At 42.1% G+C, this 8,124-nt stretch overlaps 1 pseudogene; it reads right to left on the reverse strand.

Moving 5' to 3' along the window:
* Nucleotides 1-7,110: 7,110 nt before the first annotated feature.
* LOC114099489 (mediator of RNA polymerase II transcription subunit 28 pseudogene) lies at nucleotides 7,111-7,685 on the reverse strand (annotated as a pseudogene).
* Nucleotides 7,686-8,124: the final 439 nt, after the last annotated feature.

Genomic DNA, 8,124 nt, shown 5'->3' on the forward strand with positions numbered 1-8,124 from the left:
GGAAGCAAGAACTCGTCACCAGTCAACAGCGGTAACACTAAGTCTTAGGGGTCCCATCTGTAATATAGGGATGGAAAATAGTGCTTTCCCCAGACAGTTGTTGTGGGGGCTAATGCAATGACAGTGCATGCGTGGTGTGGGACCAGAAGCAGTGTAGGTGTTCTATAAGTGCCAACGACTGCTAGGTTCTCGCCTCCTTTTCTACTTATACAGTAGACCCTCCCCGTTCTCTAGGATCCACTCATATGCTTGAGTTTTTCTTGTTTTTTGATTCTCACTTCCTTTGTGATCTCACATAGTCCTTAGCTTAAAATGCCCCTTATAATCTGATGCTTTTCAAATTGGTACCTTCTTTATGCCCTCTCACTTGAACCTTCAGTTCCTATAACCAGCTGCCTACATGATGTTTCCACTTGGGTGACTACTGGACATCTCGAATTTGATGTGCCTTTGATTTCTTGAACCATATATGCTCCTTCTGTACCTTCCTCCTCTCAGAGGATTCTCTTTTTTTAACAATATGTTTGCTACTTTTCTTTCTTGCTTTATTCTCCAGTTACTCAGGCCAAAAACCTTGCACTTACTATTGTCTTCCTTCTCTCTTTCACTTGGACATCCAATTTACTGGCAAATCTGCCTGGCTGTATATTTAAAATATTTATGGAAACATACACTTCTCCCACACTGGTCAAAGCCCCATCACTCTGAGCAGGTTACTGCAGGGGCCTCCTTTATGCTCTTCCTGCTTCTACCATGGCGCCCCCTACCAGCTAGTTTCAATATTGCAGCCAAAAAGATCATCTAGAAGCACAAATCAAAGTGTGTCACTCTCTGCTCAAAAAACATACTGGCATACAGAATCTTAAAAAGAATATTTCATACAAGTTGAGAGTAGAATTCACACCAGAGAGTGAGGTGAATAGGGGAGATGAGGGATAGGAAGGGTTTGGTCAATGGGTAGCCTTCTAGTCCATGTACTATTTTTGGGAGCGGGGAGATACCAGGGATTGAACTCAGTGGCGCTGGAACACTGAGCCACTTCCCCGGCCCTATTTTAAATTTTATTTTGAGACAGGGTCTCACTGAGCTGCTTAGCACCCTACTTTTGCTAAGGCTGCTTCAAACTCGCAATCCTCCTGCTTCAGCCTCCTGAGCCAGTGGGATTACAGGCATGCACCACCACACCCTAGTTCACGTACTTTTCTGTATGTTTGTTATGATTCAAGAAAAAAATAAAGCGGGGTATGGTGGTACACCTGTAATTTCAGTGGCTGGGGAGCTGAGGCAGGAGGATGACAAGTTCAAAGCCAGCCTTAGCAACTTAGTGGGGCCCTGTCTCAAAATAAAAAAACAAAAAGGGCTGGGGAAGTGGCTCAGTGGTTAAGTGTTCCTGAGTTCAATCCTTGGTACCTGCCCCCCCCCCCCCCCAAAAAAAAAAAAAAGCTTAAAATCATGCATTGGGTTTTGTAAATCACAGGTAGAGAGTCCACTTTTCCTAAATTCTTAACCAGGGACACAAACCTTCCCTGGGTCAGTTTTGTGCATCAGTCTGGAGGCCAGGATTGATAGCACATGTCATATGCCAACTCCAATCAGTTAGTGACTGTCTGTGGTACTGTGTTGAGGGAATTTGGGTCGGTTTCTGGACGCTGCAGGTACAGCGTACTATGACTGAGAAGAGTTGTCTCTCATGATGGAGGGAGAGAGAACTGGCTACACTGGGCCTAGCGCTAGTGTTGCTGTTGATGATATGGTCATGTGCTGGCCGATTTCTTGTGCTAACACAAGAGGGATCAAGATTTCAGAAGTTACACTGGGAGCCATAGATGTTCCTTTGAACCTTTGTATGATTTCCTTAATGATCACTTTCTAAACCTGATCCACAGCCCCCTCAAGCTCTACCCCCCTCCTCTAAGGGCTGGGAGGTTCTTGCAGCACCTCCCTGATGGCCACCTGGCCAGCTCATCATCCCTGCATGCAGCCGTCTCCACCTGCTACCCCAGCCAGGGCACCAAGGAGGCTCTGACAGTGCCACCAGGGACAGTGGTGGTGGTCATGTAGTGGGCTCAGATAGCAGTAGGCTATCTACCCAGTGGCCTGGTCTACCAGAGTTGACTTCAAGGCCCTCTTCACCCAGAGTCAGGGCGAAATGGGTGCCCACATTGTCCTTTCTTCTGTCTTTCAAACACAAGAAACTTGTTTCCCTCCGTGTTTTCACACTTGCTGCTCCCATTACTTGGAACATTCTCCACTTGGCCATCTCCTTCTCCTCATTTAGGTTTCAGCCTTAAGATTTTTTCCTCAGAGAGGCCTCTGATCACTCCTAGTCATCCATTGTCAAACATTTATTGAGCACCCACTTAATGTCACAGGCTGTCCTCAGTGCAATGGGATGGCCATGAACAGACAGAACCCCTGTTCTCCTTGGAGCACACGTCTGACCTGGGAAAGTGAGATGATTCCTAAGTAAACAAAGAAATATAGGATGCATGATGTGGTAATGAATGCTATGAAGGAAATAAAGGCAGAATAAGGGGAGAGGAAATGAGAGCAGGAATGCTACCAGTGCCACTTTAGGTAGGGCATTTGGGGAGGTCGCTAAAAGGTGACTGTTGAATAGGAAGGTGGGCACAGGGAACATGGAGGAAATGGTGTCGTGGGCAGAAGGAACATGAGTGCAACAGCCATGAGTAGGGAGCGCTCCTCTCCCCAGTACCTTGTATTCTGTTGATCCTCATTGTTTATCTTGCACTTTTAGAAATTACTGATTTATTCATTGAATTATAGTTTATGTTATGTTGAGCAGGCTCCATGAAAGCAGAGACCTCACTGCTTCATCCCTTATACTTAGAATTGAGCCTGGTGTAAAAGTGTGCCCTGTAGCCAGCCATCCATGGACAGTGTGTGTGAGCTTTGTGCATTTGAGCGAATGAGAGGACTGGCCTGCTGTTACTGCCTGATTGGGCTGTGCGATTTATGTGTGCCTTCTCTCACTCGGCCTGTGATCCCGCACAGCACCTGAGATGGGTGTGGCTTTCCAAGATGTCAATCAACCTGCTGACCCCAAAGATATCACCAAGCAAAACTCCACCCTTCGAAACCCAACCCCTTTCCTTATTTGGGTGGAATATTATATGAATGGCTTTTCCCCAATAAATAGAGGGGTTTCAGGTGGGCTCTCTCTCTTGCCTGCCTCTTTTGCTCCCCATATCCTCTTTGCAGTGTGGGAGCTAATCTTTGAGGTTGCAGAGCCATCCGACCCCCACAATTGAGAAAAAGGTATTTTCATGTTTGTGTGTTTTTTTTTTTATCGTTGCCAGCCCAATTTACTGGGAGTGGCCTTATTTCCAGTGCCCACTAAATGAGAATCACTTGCTAACTTCCAGGGCCAATTAGGATCTCCTGGTGCAAGCCAAAGAAACTTACAAGGGAAACCAAACCAAACCAAACCAAAAAAGAATTTTTGGAAGGAGGTGATAACCCATAGAATCCTAGGCAAAGCTGGAGGGTGGAATCACCACACCTTAGAAAGAAACAGAAGCCAGGGGTGGTCCTGTGATGCACAGGTGACCCTGCAGAGATCTGCTGAGGACAGGGTTCAGCTTTCCTATTTCTCTCCCTGTGAGTCTTCTCAAAAAGTCAATTTCTAACTAGGGCTGGCTTCATAGGCATGCAAACATGCTTCAAAGGGCTCCTGTGTGGTTTAATGTGCCAATGTTGCCATCTTGAAATTCTTATTGTTAAAATAGGGTCCTTGAATTTTCATTTCTTATTGCAAATTGTGTCCTGGGGCCTACTTGGGTTATGTTCCTATCTTCTTCCTGGGTCAAAGGAAGGCAGGACACTGTTTCCGGTGGTTACCCCAAGATTTCTCCAAAGCAAAATGGAGAAGAGCTAGCTGGGTTGGGATTGGGACAGGCAAATATGTCCCAATCTAACTCATGCTAGAGTTCTAAGTACCTGGATTGTTAGGAAATGAAGGAAGTGGAATTGGCCCTGTGTTTCTATCTTGGGAGGCAAATCCCATGTGTGTTTCTGCTCTCACCCATAAATTTTATGTTCCCTATGCCAAGGGAGTTAGGGAACTTGCTGCCTGTCCCTCAGGATCTATGAATGGTTTTCCCAATTGTTCTATGTAAGTTGTCGTAAAGAAAGGGAGTATCTCTGGCTTCCTGAATGTCTACTTCTTATTTGTAAATTACACATAACACAAAACATAGTATTTTTTCAATTAAATGCAGCACTTTCAGTTGCATGAAAATCACACAGAACTCTATATACAAAGGAAAAAAGTAGTTTTCATTGTGTGCATAATTGTATGCTATTTTAACTCCTCCAGTGATTATAGTACCACTTCTCTATGGTGAACTTTCAGATTTCCAAAAGCACATTCCTGCAGTCCTCTTTGCACAGTGTCCCACTTACCAGGCATTTATTAGCCTTTTAAAAAGAGCACACTACTTTGTTCTGATTGTCCTTTACAGGCAACTTAGGGATAATTATGTGGTTTTGGTTCTATTGCTGTATCTGAATGGATTTTAAAAAAATATAACCAGCTGGGTCCTGGAGACTTTGAAAACCTTTGCCCTGTTTTGACAAGGTATCAGAAGCAGCATACATTTACAAAGGCATTCTAAATTACAAATATTGAGGGTTTTGAAAAGATAGAAAATAGATTTGGTGGAAGGATGGAGAAACCAGCACAGAGAAAACTGCGGATGGGTAGAGAGGAAAGGGCTGTCCTTCCAAAAGGCCTCTGGATGGTATCCCAGCTTAGAGGCTGAGATGTTCACTACATTAACCACAGAAGACAGATCATATGGGATATGCACAGCTTATAAAAGAAAGAATCAAAACACAAATATAGAAAGAACCCCTTCAGACAAAGTCAAAATGCCCTGTAGAAAATGGGCAATGGTTATGAATGGAAAATCTGAGAAAGACATAGGGTAAAGCAACAGCAACAACAACAACAACAACACACACACACAATTTTGAACTTCACCCCATACACACACACTCACACACACACAATTTTGAACTTCAACCATAATCAGAAAATTGCAAACTGAAACTAAGCCAAGAGGCAATTTCTTACTGAATAAGTGTATTAAGATTCTCCAGAAGGTTTGCTTGTGTGTATGTATGCATGTGTGTGTGTGTGTTTGTGTGTTTATTTAAGTATTTAAAATACAGTTATTCACATAGTTGGGTGTATCTGGCTAATCCAAAATCTGCAGGTCAGGCTTGCAGTCTGGACCCAGGGAAGAGTTAATGCTACAGCTCAAATGCGAAGGCAGCTTGGAGATGGAATTCCCTCTTTGGGAAGTCTTTTAAAGTCTTCAACTCATTACTGTGTGCTTTATTCAAAATCTACTGATTTAAATATTTGTCTCATTTTAAAAGCATCTTCTCAACAACATCTACATATACACTGTCATTTGACCAAATCTCTGAATATAGTGACTACCCAAGTTAACAAACAAAACAAGTAACAGGTAAGTATTTTTAAAAGATTGATAATACACGTAGTTCACAAGACATGAGAGAAATAGCAACTTCTATATTTTTGGCAAGAAAATAAATAGAATAAATTTTTGAGAAGAAGAGCAAAGGCATTTTCTATAGAAGTTTAAATATATATAATTTTCAGACCAGCAATTCCACTGTTACATTTCTTAGAGAATTAAACACATGCATGCACAAGGAAATAGTTACATAGTTATCAATGGGGGAATTATTAAATAATTTATGGATCCTCACTGTTATGCAGCAATTAAAAAGTGATAGATAAATGTGTACTGATGAGCTTTCCAACATTATTAAGTAAATGAAGCAAAGAACAAAATTTTGATATAGCTTTTTTTTGAAAGATTGTTATTTATTTGTCAAATAACTTTTGAATAAATATAAAGAAATGACAAATAACTTGTATATACACAAATTCAAAACATTTTCACTAAGCACCAAGTAAAACAGTTTTCAATCTTTTCACCAAAATCACCTTTATCATTGAAAGACTGCCCCAATCTTAATTGGTTTATTTAGGTTTTTAATCAAGAAACCCAAAGCTGCCAATCAGAGCTTCTAATTAATGTGAGATCACCAGTTAAACCCTTATGATATATGAAAAAATAACTGAAAAGATTTGACCTATCCGTTCTAATAGATCTGCTGACTTCAGTCTGGTCATCAGAGGTCACAGGTTCACAGCCAAATATCATCCACACAGCACACAAAGAAAATGAGTAAAAAAGTATCATATACCAGGTGAGTACCAAGCATCACCTCCAGCACTGATCAACACCTGTGTGTGTGTGTGTGTGTGTGTGTGTGTGTATAATACATATTCCTGTATATTCAAGGGGAGTCATGCCTCCTTCCTATGGATGTGCGATTGCAGCAAGGACACAGAAACAGATACCATTCACTAACCCACCAGGGAGAAGCTAGCAAGGACAGCAGAAGGAATAAAAAGACCTGTGCCCTGGAATGGAGTGGAGGCTTCATGGAGCAGGTGGCATCCAGGCCAGACTAGGAACATGAGAGGATATCCAGGAATGTGTGGGGAGGGATCTGCAGGGCTGGAGAGGACAAAACAAACCAAGACACTGAGCCACAGACCTGCTGACTCTTCAGAAGACAATGGAATGTTTGTACTAGGCGAAGGGATGAAATCTAACAAGAGACGCATAAAACACAGGAAGGAAAACCTCCTCCAACAAGATGGCAAAATACCTTTACCAATGGATGCTCCCCCTGCTCTCTGTGGAGGTGAAGTAGTAGAGAATCACTCTGCAGGTCACCTGCACTATACTATCTATTTACGTACAAAATAAAAAAAATCAAAAACAAGCAAAAAAAAAAAAAAAAAAAAAAAAAACAAGAAAGAATCTGCATCATCAAATGAATAGTCTAAACTTTGCTTCAGACAAATGAAACAAGTCAAACCAAAAGCCCCTCACTTCATTTACCAGCCTTGGCATTTTATAAAGTACTCAAGAAATTAACTCATTCTCTGGCAAATGGTTCTTCTAAAATGCCATGTCCACACAGAAAGACGATTGGCGAAACTGTCTGCAGAGAGCTACCTTGTGGGCCAGACCCCTCTCAGGTCTGCTTCAGAGGCACAGGGACATTGGCAGATGCCTGCTCCAGGTAGGTCAGGGAGCCCTGAGGGACTTCGTGGGCTTTTATGCTGCACCTCGATGTCCTCCAGCACCTACTGCCCATGCTTCAGCTCTGTTTGGTGCTTCTGCACCAGCGCATCTTTCCAGTGCAGTTCATTCCTTAGTTCTGAGACGTCCTTTTTGATCACTTGCTCTGGTCTCTGGACAGACAATTGTAATATTTTTTTTTTTGTAGGGAAAAAAATTCTGTCTTGCAGTATCCAGGAACTTTTGAAAACACTGATCAACACTAGTTTGAATTTCTTCCTGATCAATGCTATTGACATAATTCTGACTCATGAGAGAAGCAAAGCAAGCCTCAAATGATGACTGCAACTCATCCACCAAGGTGCTGTTAGAAGTTCTCAGAGTGCCAGGCACTGCCTGAAGAAGCAAGGCCTGGCCTGGGAATGCTGGCTAGGGTGGTGGGGGCTCTGGAGGCTACCAGGAGAACATAGTGCCCAGCATAGCCAACACGTCTGGAATCAGTCCATTTCCTTTTATGTAAAAAACCATACTATTTATGTATAGAAGTAGGGGGAAATATGTATTTAAGTAATTTATGTATATATATCTATAGAGATATATATGTGTATGTATAAAGTATGTGTCTATATTTAAATGTAGAAATAGGTAAGAAATAGTAAATACTTTTTGCATACACAGCTAATATGTACACACATGTTCATTACATGTAACATATATGTACGACTTCAGAGTAGGGAGGACAACACGGGACTATTAATGTATTCCCTCTTACATGAGGGTATTGTTGATGTGCGTGAAAGGTAGCATCTTATATATTCTCCTTTATTTAAATTTTCACAGGTACATGTTCAAGTATATGAAGACCTCAAGTGCAGATCATGTTCAGCCTTTGGGGACAGTTGGCACAGATGGTCCTGCATCTTTGTGGTATCCTAGGCATCTCAGCATCCTGCGCCCAAGCTCAAGT

The sequence above is a fragment of the Marmota flaviventris genome, chromosome 14 (genome assembly GCF_047511675.1).
Source record: "Marmota flaviventris isolate mMarFla1 chromosome 14, mMarFla1.hap1, whole genome shotgun sequence".
NCBI lineage: Eukaryota > Metazoa > Chordata > Mammalia > Rodentia > Sciuridae > Marmota > Marmota flaviventris.